Consider the following 12,541-nt stretch of genomic DNA (forward strand, 5'->3'; position numbering starts at 1 on the left):
ACCAGGACAAGACCACAGGAAACAGATGATTCTTCTGCATAATCTAACTTTGCTGCAGCCTGGAATTGAACTGCCGGTTTCGTCTGGTCAGAGGAGAACTGGCCCCCCGGCTGAGCCTGGTTTCTTCCAAGGTTTTTCTCCATTCTGTCACCGATGGAGTCTTGGTTCCTTGCCCCTGTCGCCTGTGGCTTGCTTAGTTGGGGACATTTCATTTACAGTGATATTGTTGACTTGATTGCAAATGATTGCACAAGATACTATTTAAACTGAACTGAGTTGAATGATTACATCACTGGTTTCCTAATTATTGTTGTTCAGTTGCTTTGACACAATCTTTTTTGTTTAAAGTGCTATATAAATAAAGGTGACTTGAATTTACTTAGTTGTACTTCATGTGCACATTCAGTGTAATTAAAATATCAAAAAAGTAATTATAAAAAAAAAAAAAAATCTCAGTTTATTCATGTAACCATGGTTCCTTGAGGTAATGAGACTCTGCATCGAAAGATGCTTTGGGAATGCTCTTCAGCATGTCCGGCCGACGTAGCGACCAGGAACCTAGAAAGTGACCAGGAAACTTCAAACTGGCTTCAGCTCCTAGGAGTGAAGCAACCACTGGCAGGGATGCCAGGAGTATGGCCCCAAGACACAGTGTCTCGTTCCCTCGAGGAATCATGGTTACATGCAGAACCTGAGATGTTCCTTTTAAGGAACTTGAGCTGCGTCGGAGGTCGCTTTGGGAACGAATATGCTTATCCTGCAGACTTTCAAATCTCTGCCTAGTATGGAAGAGCACTGCTAAAGCAAGAGAATGAGCCAGGAGCCTGACAACTAGGTGGGGACCCCCAAGAGAGAGGAGATCAGAGGACTTGATGATAGCAACCTTTATAATAGCATCCTGATCAACCGCTTAGCATTAACTTCTTCTAGGAGGGAAATCCAAAAGAACAATACTCGGCCCGGCCAGAAGGGGGCTACTAACAGCAGCCGGACTCGTCCCAGTGCACTCTCTCCAGAACTCCTGGGAGCAGAAAAAAATGGGGGAAAGGTGTACAGACGAAGTCTCAGACACAGAGAGAGTCAAAGAGAGAACCAGAGGGGATAGTGCAGTGTCATCTGTGTCACCAACAGGTCCACCTAAGCCTGGCCAAAACCTCTCCATATCTAATTGACCACCACAGGGTAAAGCATCCATTCCCTGGGGCTTGGCACCTGCCACGGCAGGATGTCTGCTCCAGTATTCAGATGTCCAGGAATGTGAATTGCTCTCAGCGAGTGGAATTTGCACTGGGACCACACGAGGATCTGTTGCACCATCTTGTACAATGGGCACGAACGCAGACCTCCCTGGTGTGTTGTCAGTGTGCACCAACACATGGTGATCTCTTAGGTCTGGGAGAAAGTGTTTTAGTGTTCGAAGCACATCCAGCATCTCCAGGCAGTTTATATGCCATGTCAGATGGCGACAACTCCACAGTCCACGGGCAAGCTGGCCACTCATGACTGCACCCCAACCGATGCATCCGTCGCTAATGTTATGCTGTGACAAGGAGCACCCATCACCATGCCCTGAGACAAGAACCAAGGTTTCCTCCACATGTCTAAGGTATGTAGGCACCTCTGCATGACCTTGAACATGCAAAGTGGGTTTCCCCTCGGGGAGAACCACTTGGTCTTGAGTCACTACTGTAGGGGTCCCATGTACAGCAGGCCAAGGGTTATCACATTGGACACAGCTTCCATCAGACCCAGCAGTCTGGAACTGCTTCTTACTCCCATGACTGCAGTGAGGATCAACTCGATCTGGGCAGGATACATATGTGACTGCATCATGGTCGAATCCCAAACCACACCCAGATAAGTGGTTCTCTGTACTGGAGAAAGCAAAGTTTTCTTGGCATTAAGTCTTAGCCCCTGCTTTTTAATGTGAGCAAGAACGACACAACGACACTTGGACTGAGCAGTTGTGGGAAGTCATGGCTTAGTGGTTATAGAGTTTGACTCCTAACCCTAGGGATGTGGGTTCGAATCTTGGGCTGGCAATAACATGACTTATGTGCCCTTGAGCAAGGTATCAAACCCCCAACTGTTTCCTGGGTGCTGCAGCATAAATGGCTGCCCACTGCTCCGGGTGTTTGTGTTCACAGTGTGTGTGCACTTTGGATGGGTTAAATGTAGAGCATGAATTCTGAGTATGGGTCACCATACTTAGCTGAATGTCACGTCACTTTCCCTTTTTTCACTTTCATCTCAATGTTGAACCGACATCTTCTCTGATTGAGCTAATATCAACCAGTCGTCTATGTGGTTGAGTTATGAAAATGTGGGGTGAGAGTGCAAGGACAAAGGAAGAACTTGCCCCAAAAAGCAAACCCCTCGAACTTCATATGATGAGGAAGGATGGAGATCTGTGCATCTGTGATTGATCGTGACACACCAGTCCTCAGACTTGGTCTGAGAAGCACCTTTTTGTGTGCGAGTGTGCTACACTTCAGTCCACCGACTGATTGGTTTAAAAGACACAGATCTAAAATAGGATGCAACCCTTCATTCTTCCTCAGAAGAGTGAAGTACCGGCTGTAAGACCTAGAATCTGCTATGCCAGGAGGCACCACCTTGATGGCCTCCGTCCTCAAAGAGTGTCTACTTCTGTTCCATTACCAGTGCCTGCCCGGGGCCTGCCAGTGTGGCAAAGGCCCCGTTGAATTGAGGAGGAGGAGAACCGAACTGGATTCTGTGGCCTTTCACTAAAGTGTGAAAACTACGGCCAAATCGCCTTTCGCTAGAAGCCTTCGGTCTGGAAGTGCCACTCTTATTCTATACATAAATATGTTTATAAATTACTTATAAATTACATATTAAAATGTATGTAATATGTAAAATATAAGTTGGTCAAAAAGGACTCTAACTGCACGGAATATTATGCATTTCTGTTCATTTGAAATTAATATGCAATTAAGTGTCTAAAATCATTTCAGAATATTATTTCTGTATTTTTAAAAGTATGTAACTCTGTACTTCTTTTTTTTTTTGTTAATTGACATCACTTCCACCATTCAATACATGTCTTCTGAAAATAAATTTACAAATGTTCTGTACTGAGGACATCTCTTAACGGGTTCAGGAATGAATGCCGGGCAGTGATGCTGAGATAGCATGACTCAATCTCTCAAGCGCTCTCGCCTCATCAAGGCAGCACTTTCACAATGCGCTTTAATAAAGAACTTCCGTTTCCGTGGAGTGATGTGGCTGCAACAGCTGGGCTGTGAAAGCTCGAGCAGAAGAGATGACGTCCAAAGCCCTCTATGCAGCTGAATGCTGTTATTTATTACAGTCATGCATGATCATTAGCTGGCGTGTTCCTCATCTACACCCCCACACCAATCTCCAGGCACTTCGTAACAAAGGCCACGGATTGTGCCTTTGAAATGCTCAAACTGTTAAATGCTTCCATGCAAATGCTGATGCATGATTCAGAAGTTCCATAGTCTTGGGTTTGCAATCCATGAATTGGACACAAAATATGGTTTAAAGAGCTTGAAGAACTTTTCTTCCATAAATGCCAGTGAAAGGATGACCTCAATTATTCATGCAATTTTTTTTATAATTATTGATTTTTTTGTTTTTATTTTTACATAATAATGTAGATACAGGAATGTAGAATATTTTTACTTTCAGTTCAGTTTTTTATTTATTTCTATTGTCAATACAGTCTTGTATGGGTCATTTTCTTTTCATTAATGAATGTACATTTTATAAAATTAAGTTTAGCCTAAGTTGGGACAGTTTTGTGATTATTGTCAAATTAATTTTACCCATAAATGAAAGAAAATATTTGATTAATGTTTCCTTCTTACAATAACTTGGCCAAAATGATTGAATACATGAGTCTGACACTATAGTGAACACTATAATGTGTAAATGAGAAAATTGTGAAAATGCAATGAATTTATCCATCATCCTGTACAAAGAATCCAATCAATGTAATTTTTTACCTTAGATGTCACATTTATTTATTGTTTGTTTGAGTAATTGGTTGACTAAAGGATCGATTGGGAGACTCATCATAATCGTTGTATAATTAACTGATAGATACAGAAGGTAAAGACATTTAGTGAAGTGTTTGGAGTGTTTAAATCTTTAGCTGGTTTTCAAGTGGAGGATAATGTTATATAATAATGTAGTAAATACATATGTTTCAGCAAATTGTGCTTCTTACAGTGTAAAAAAGAAAAGAAAAAAGTGATGGGACATGACAGTGGCTAATGTTCATGACATACCATTTGACAAGCACCTAAATCACAAAGTGTACAATAGTGGTGTTTAGAATAACTAATACATGTATTTTATTATTTGTAATCGAAAGCATGACTGATAAAGCTGACTAAGGCAGAGATCAATGAGACAGACAGCTCAAGGTCAGAACATAGACCATCTGCTTATTGATCCTGGATCAGTTTTCGTGGAACCCCACATATATTCTAAGAAACTGCCTCATGTTCTTGAAGACGTGGTGAGTGTGTGTAGGTGCGTATTATAGTGTGATTAATAATGCAAGAGGTTCCTGTCCTTCAGAGAAGCAGAAGAAACATTGTAAACATTTGCTTTTTATGCGTGAATATAATTCTAGCTAATCCATCCAATCAATCATTGGGGAGATTCTAATGTAGCTGCATTCAAAGGTCCTTTATTGAGTGATCTTTTGAGTCCTTTATTGAGTCTCCTAGCAGTGACCTTATGCCATCCATCCTTGACCCTTGGGAAGCTTTTATGGTATCATATACCAGATGGACAAATGCAGGATTAGAGAGAGAGTGCACCTTTTTCCCAAACACCACAAATAATTGAGCATCAGCAGAGGTCATTCCTGGAGCAGGGCTAATTAAGGATGGAGACGGAGAGTGGTGACTGGTGGTTTCTGGTCCATGAAGGCGAGAACACAACCTCACCAGATGTGTTTGTATGTGTGAGTCAAGAAATGCTTGTGCAATAGCATGCTGTAAGTTTGACAGTGCACAGCAAGAAAAGTTTGGCCTACGCATTTGGATATATTGTAATATATCTGGTAGTTCGATTTTTTAATTGATGTGGTTGTATTTCTAATGATAAAAGTTTTTTTTTTTTTTTATCTTACAAAATAAGATGAGAAATCTTGAATCAAAGGGATAGTTCACCTAAAATGTAAAATTCTGTCCCTAATCATTCACCCTCAAGTTGTTTCAAACCTATACGACTTTCGTTCATCTTCAGAATCCAAATTAAGATAATTATTTTGAATGAAATCCAAGAGCTTTCTGACCCTGCATATACAGCAAGGGAACTGACACGTTCAAGGCCCAGAAAGGTAGTAAGGACATCATTAAAATAGTCCATGTGACATCAATAGTTCAATCGTAATTTTATGAAGTTATGATTTAAGATTTTGACAAAGAGGATGACTTGCAATTGTTTCCCAACCTAACTTGTTCGTATCAGAAAATACAGATGATGAACTAAGAGAGTTGATTGATTAAATTTATAAAATTAAGACTGTACCACTGATGTCACATGGACTATTCTAACAATGTGTTTACTACCTTTCTGGGCCTTGAACGTGGTAGTTGCATTGCTGTCTATGCAGGGTCAGAAAGCTCTCAGATTTGATCAAAAATATCTTAATTTTTGCCCCAAAGATGAATGAAGGATTTAATGAATGGGGGTGAGTAATTAATAACAGAATTTGATTTGATTTGAATTTGACTATTACAATAAGTTACTTCAGATTGTGATGGGTCAATCAGAAAGTAATTTTACAGCAATAACAACAGCCTGTCTGAGATTTGAGAGGTGCTAGTCTTTTCAAGGCTTAGCTAACATTAATCTGAATGGTGATAATGTGAACAGGCAGCTTTGGGATGATAACGTCATCCATTTTCAATCTTTCACTGCTCATCTCATTCTTTTCTCTCTTCTCATCCCATTTGGTTTGTAATCTGTGAGAATGTCTGTGTGAACGTGTCTGGTGTAGGTGTGGGGAGTAGTTGGCTCCTCTTCCCCGCATTCAGGGCAGGAATAGGAGGTAATGGCTAGTGTTGTGTCCCCTGAGTCTTGAAGCGTGTAAATTACATCTAGTTTGGCCCCCACTGAGTCAAGAGTTCTCTCTCCGTCAGAGCCATGCACTGTTCCCTTCCCCGTCATCACCAAATCCACCGAGATATTTCTGATAACATTAGGTTAATAGGGATGTGACCTGTGCTTTGTGTGGGATAGAGAGAAAAAAGATGGGAAATACAGCAAGAGACATGATTGTGTTGTTAGTGTATGGTGTGTGTGTGTGTGTGTGTATATATATATATATATATATATATATATATATATATATATATATATAGATACATATATAAATAAACAGACATTTTAGTTTTTTTTTACACCTGCAGCTAATTCTGGCTAAGAACCACAGGAAGTGCACATACACAACATTTCTTTGAGGAAAAAAATATATGTATATTCATATTCATATATTCATGACAAAAAAATAAAAAAATAAAAAAATACTGATGCTCAAGAAGGCAACACAATGCATTAAGAGCTGGGGTGTGCAAACTTTTTGAATTGAATGAATAGGGTAACTAACAATCACCAATTTCTGTTTTCATTAATGTTTAAATGAAATATATGAAATTAAGATTGAAAGTAATCACTTAGGTAATCCAAAATACTTGTCAGATATAGCTATTTGATTACCACCCATTTAAAATGTAACTTTAATGAAATACTCATATTTTGTATTTTAATACTTAACTAAGTTACATTCCGTTACTCCCCAACCCTGCCCTATAGGCCATCCAAGATGTACATGAGGAATTAAGCATTACATCACTTGCTCACCAATGGATCCGCTGCAGTAAATGTGTGTGTGTGTGTGTGTGTGTGTGTGTGTGGGCATGTTTTTGTGACATATCAGGACACAACTCTGTATAATGACATGGGTATGACACAGGTATTAATTACAAGGAGAAGGTGACTTATGAGGACATAACCCATGTCCCCATTTTTCAAAACGCTTATAAATCATACAGAATGAGGTTTTTTGAGAAAGTAAAAATGCTTCCTGTGAGGGTTAGGGTTAGGGTTGGTGAAGGGCAATAGAATATACAATTTCTACATTATAAAAGCCATTACGCCTATGGGATGTCCCCATTTTTCACAAAAACAAACATGTGTGTGTGTGCGCGTGTGTGTGTGTGTATGAGAACCAAATCCATTATTAAGGCATTGTTTAAATTTGAACTGATGTTTCTGGCCAAAAATACTATCGAATAATAATGCATCCTCCAGTGAAAATGACCATCCACTGTTGACCCCTCACATCAAAATGTAACAACATATTTGTTTAGATCTTTTTTAGACTATTTTTACTTGTAAACAGTGCTTCATCAGTGCATATTTCAGACAAGATGTATTATCACTGGAGAAAGCAATATCATGGACATAAAACTCAAATTTTAGCCAGGAACAATGGTTTGAAGTTAAAATTGCTTTAATAATGAATCTGGTTTTCATAAACATGCTGCTTTTTCTCTCAAATGCATTAATTGACAGACTGTTGTCGTTGAATATTTGTGGATTATTGTGATTTGAACGCTTATTCTGACGGCACCCATTCACTGCAGAGGATATACTGTGTGCAAGTGATTCTATTCAACATGTTTATCTGTTGTGCTGAAGAATCAAACTCATCTTGGATGGCCTGAGGGCATTTTCTTTTGTAATTACAAATTATATATGTGTATATATATAATGTTTTTTTTTTTTTTTTTTTTTTGAAGAATATCATTTCTGCAGTAAGTGCTCCTTTTAAAAGTATGCTAAAGTGTACTTCTTTTTTTGCAGGGGTTGGTAACATAAGGCGCACAGACAGGAGAACGACGGGTGTCCTGTGATCCACTTAATCCACAGAAAGGCAGTGACATGGAGCGACCAAAAGCATAAGGCCACACCCCATCCTGTGCTGGCCAAAACGCACCAGAGCACAGCAGTGTGTTTGTCATTAGCCTCCCGATGGGCTGGGCTCCAGTGTCAGGATGGCAGCAGGCCATTAGAACACAAAGGTGACAGAAGTGGAAGACTGGAGACAGAGGAGGAATAAAAGGTAGAGACTGCTGGTGGAAAAGAAAGAGAGCCTAAGGTGAAGAATGTACCTATGAGGTACATGATATTCATGCTCTCACACAGATCGATGGAGGGTGGAAATGCTCAGCATGGAGGGAAGGTGTGTAAAACGTATGAGGGACTTGAAACACAAGGGAAGAATCACATCCCAATGGAGATAAATGAGAGAGATGCTTGAAAATGGGGAGATCCGCAAGTATTACAGGAGTAGATTACCCTCAAAATGAACATACTTTCATTATTTACTCAACCCCATGCCATTACACACCAGCAAGTATTCAGTGGAACACAAAATGAGAATCTATTCACAGATCTTTTTCCAAATAAAAAACTGTCCTGCAGCTAAGACCCTAGTTTCCATTAGTTCTCAATTTCTGGCTGAATAATGCAGCTAAGCTAATTATGGAATACCATAATTTTGGCACAGAGTTATCAGAAAAATATTACAAAATATCCTAATGGGATCATGTACTGTAGCTCTGAAAATTTTTTTTTTTAAAGGGGGGGTGAAATGCTATTTCATGCATACTGAGTTTTTTACACTGTTAAAGAGTTGGATTCCCATGCTAAACATGGACAAAGTTTCAAAAATTAAGTTGTACGTTTGAAGGAGTATTTCTGTACCAAAAATACACCTTCCGGTTTGTCACAAGTTTCGGAAAGTTTTTTTCGAGTATGGCTCTGTGTGACGTTAGATGGAGCGGAATTTCCTTATATGGGTCCTGAGGGCACTTCTGCCGGAAGAGTGTGCGCTCCCGAATAGCAGAGCAGAGAGAGCACAACAGACATTCACTGATCAGAGTGAGAGCGTCGCGAAATGTCACAAAAGGAGTGTGTTTTTGGTTGCCAGGGCAAGACAACCCTGCACAGATTACCAAAAGAGAAACAGCATTAAGGGACCAGTGGATGGAGTTTATTTTTACAGAGCATCAACGGAGTTGTGCAAGTGTTTGTGTTTGTTCCCCTGCATTTCGAAGATGCTTGTTTTACAAACAAGGCCCAGTTTGACGCCGGATTTGCACATTGCTTATTTCTTAAGGATAATGCAGTCCCAATGAAAAAGGGTCACGATCGTGTGTTGGAACCGCATGCGGTGAGTAAAACTGCTTCAAATATCTCTGTGTTGTTAACTTAACTATCGGCGCGTAAGCACATCAAGTAAACAACATGCGATGTTGTCATCAAACTGCACTTTCCACATGTACAGCTTAAAAAAAAAAAAAGACGACAAAGTGGAACTTAGTCATTTTCCAAAACCGCTAAGCAAATATATACAGTTTCAGTACGTTACATACCACATAGAGACTGATTGCTAATGCTGCTCTTGTTCAATTTCAGCCTCTGGATCTGATTCTGGATCATAAATATGCGCTGAATCTTACTGTTAGTCGTGGTTTGTTTTGGTTGGTTTTGTCCTCACGGTAATGTCACAGCTTCCAGACGCGCTCAACCCAAAAGCCTACTGGCGCTCGTGATTCTTTAGCTCCGCCCACACGTCACGCCTCCAGCCACTCGTGTTTTTTCGGGAAAAATCGGTACAGACTATCTTTCTCTTATGAATATAATAAAACTAAAGACTTTTTGGAGTTATGAAGGATGCAGTACTACTCTATAGGTACTCAAGATTAACAAGATATTGAGTGAAAATGAGCATTTCACCCCCCCTTTAACAAATACACTCTTTAAGATGACCCGTTGCCACAACTTAAATAAAGGCATGGGTGCAGATTTTCTGGTAACTCTCTGTATTTTATCTCTTTCCTTGGTATTGACAAGATTTTTCAACATTTACGGCACAACGCTTCCCAGCCATTGACGTTATTCCAGCAGTCTGCTTTCCCTGCTAGGGGGCCGCTCTTCTGAAATACTTCTGCAATACACAGGAAGAAGATGACCTGTGTATACCAGAAGGATCATGATCATGATCAAAAATTCAACAGCATCTGAATCAAAATAGCGTAATGACACAGAGAAAATTGCTGATAAGAGGTTGTTCGAAAGTGGATTTTATTGATAAAAATAGCAAAGTTGGACCACAATGACCAATACCGATTAATTAACCGATAGTTTTTAAAATGGATACTGAACAAAAATGTAATTAGTGCTTTACTATAAAAAAAAGTTATTACATTGACTACCTGGTCTCATGGCAAAAACTTACCACTTTTTCGCAAGACGCGAAATACCTACCAATAAGTACATATCTTGGTACGTCCTGATATTGCTGAGTTAGATGTGTTCCTAGGTCAACATATTTTGTTGACCCTGGAAGAACATTTTACTCAAACAATGTAGGCTTGACCATATCCCTACACCTAAACCTGACCTTAACCATGAGTTATCCCTAAAATCAGAGGAAATGATAGATGAATGACACTGATGTACAAGCACCAAACAGTGATCGTAAGCGTAAACTTCACAAAATCTATAAACTGGTTCTTCAAATCCGATTTGTTAATCACAATGTTGTTCCAGGGTCAACAAAGATGTTGTCCCAGGAACATGTCTCACTTGGTAAAATCAGGTTCTGCATCACTGCAGTTTCCAAAATAAATGAACACTAGAAGCAATAAAACTGAAACCTTTTATTTTATAGTTATTATTAATTTGTTTCAATTATACGTAAATACATAAAAATGGTGTTGCAGAAAAGTTCCCAGAAGTACGGATTTTTATGAGACCAGGTTTTATATTGACCATTAAAGTTATTCATAGTTTATTAACTAATGTCAACAGAAGGAACTTAAAAATGTAAAATTGTACTAGTAACAGTAAATGCTGAAATTAATACACTTTAAGCTGGCAACTTAAAAACTGGAAAATTATACATTATACAATGTAAAACCTGAGAAGTTACCAGAAGTTGAAGCTTTTAGGCATTGGCAGCTAATGTGACTTAAAAAATGATACGCTTTAGAAGGGGAGTATAAAGAGAATCTGTGGATGGTTCAAAATTAAACAACACAGGTAACACGTTAATTTTGCTTGGCCAGGGATGAACAATCTGCCAAAAATGTGTGTATGTGTGTGTGTGTGTGTGCACATGTAATTCGGTTTTCCCTCTCTCTCGCTCCACATCCCCCGCCTTATTCCAGACGCCGTGGAGTGAAGTTATTGCATGTGACATGCTCAGCAGTAGGAGAGGGGTGCAAGCTGAAAAAATTGCATTACTCCACAAAGCAGAATGCCAAGGGAACAAGATGAGATACATCTCTGCTTCTTGATAACACTAGAATTATTTAAAGTAGAAGAGGGGGAGAAGGAGTTGAGAATATTTTCCAGTCTATATTTAGATTGGGAGCAATAGCAGCAGAACAGACAGGCAGAGCTTCTATCTGCTTCAGATGAGCTACATGGTGGGCCGTGAGCGGGCAGATCTATCTGTCTCTGAGCTGCAGATTAAACCACAAACTGAATCAGAGGGAAAATGCAGCTCTAAAAGAACACACACATTCTCATAGGCTACATGTAAACTGCTGAACCATATGCACAGATCTAATATTTTGACACCTAGGTGATATTTTCTTCTGTCTTACAATATACACAGTTGCTTTTAAGGGCAAGTCCTTAAATAAATGTTAACTGAAAAAAAAAAAACTATATATATATATATATATATATATATATATATATATATATATATATATATATATATATATATATATAAATTAGTGCTGGGCAATGATTCATCGCGATTAATCACATCCAAAATAATAATTGTGTTCGTAATACTGTGTATATTTATTATGCATACATAAATGCACACATGCATGTATATATTTAAGATTTTATTTATGTTTATATATTAAATACATTTATATAAAAAATAATTATACGGATATAAATTTATACATGTAAATATTTCCTAAATATAGAATATAATAAATATACAAAGCACACACACACACATATTATTTATATATTAGTACTTTTATTTATTATTGCTTACATTTTTATATTATTTTATTCCAGCTAGTTTAACTTTTTGTTTGACTTGATGTATTAAAATAATTAAAATGGAAATTATAAATGAAAAAAAAAAAAATACTTTGGATTGTAGTGTAGACTATAGTGGCCAAAATATCATTAAAAAAAAAAATCATAAACTGGTACTTTTCTAAAAAATAAAAATAAGAATAAAAAAATACAGATGAAGGCATTTGTTTTCTATGCACTGGGAATTACGGTCACACAAAGAGCGATTAAATGGCTAAAATGCTCCTCCACCATCATTCCAAAATCATCTCAGATTATTACTTTCCAGGACCTTGTATGTGCTAATTGCTTTAATTACAAGCTTCTAAATCAGTTCACTTTAATTACATTTACCCTTCCATGTTAAGACAAGTCCACAGTTTCCTGTGAATGCCACTAAACTGCAATTACT

General features: G+C 38.4%; 1 protein-coding gene across 2 annotated transcripts in view; it reads right to left on the reverse strand.

Moving 5' to 3' along the window:
* The window catches only part of gpr158a (G protein-coupled receptor 158a), a 93,045-nt gene that overhangs the window by 27,552 nt on the left and 52,952 nt on the right, over positions 1-12,541 (reverse strand). The window lies entirely within an intron of this gene.

Source organism: Carassius gibelio, chromosome B24 (assembly GCF_023724105.1).
Source record: "Carassius gibelio isolate Cgi1373 ecotype wild population from Czech Republic chromosome B24, carGib1.2-hapl.c, whole genome shotgun sequence".
Lineage (NCBI taxonomy): Eukaryota > Metazoa > Chordata > Actinopteri > Cypriniformes > Cyprinidae > Carassius > Carassius gibelio.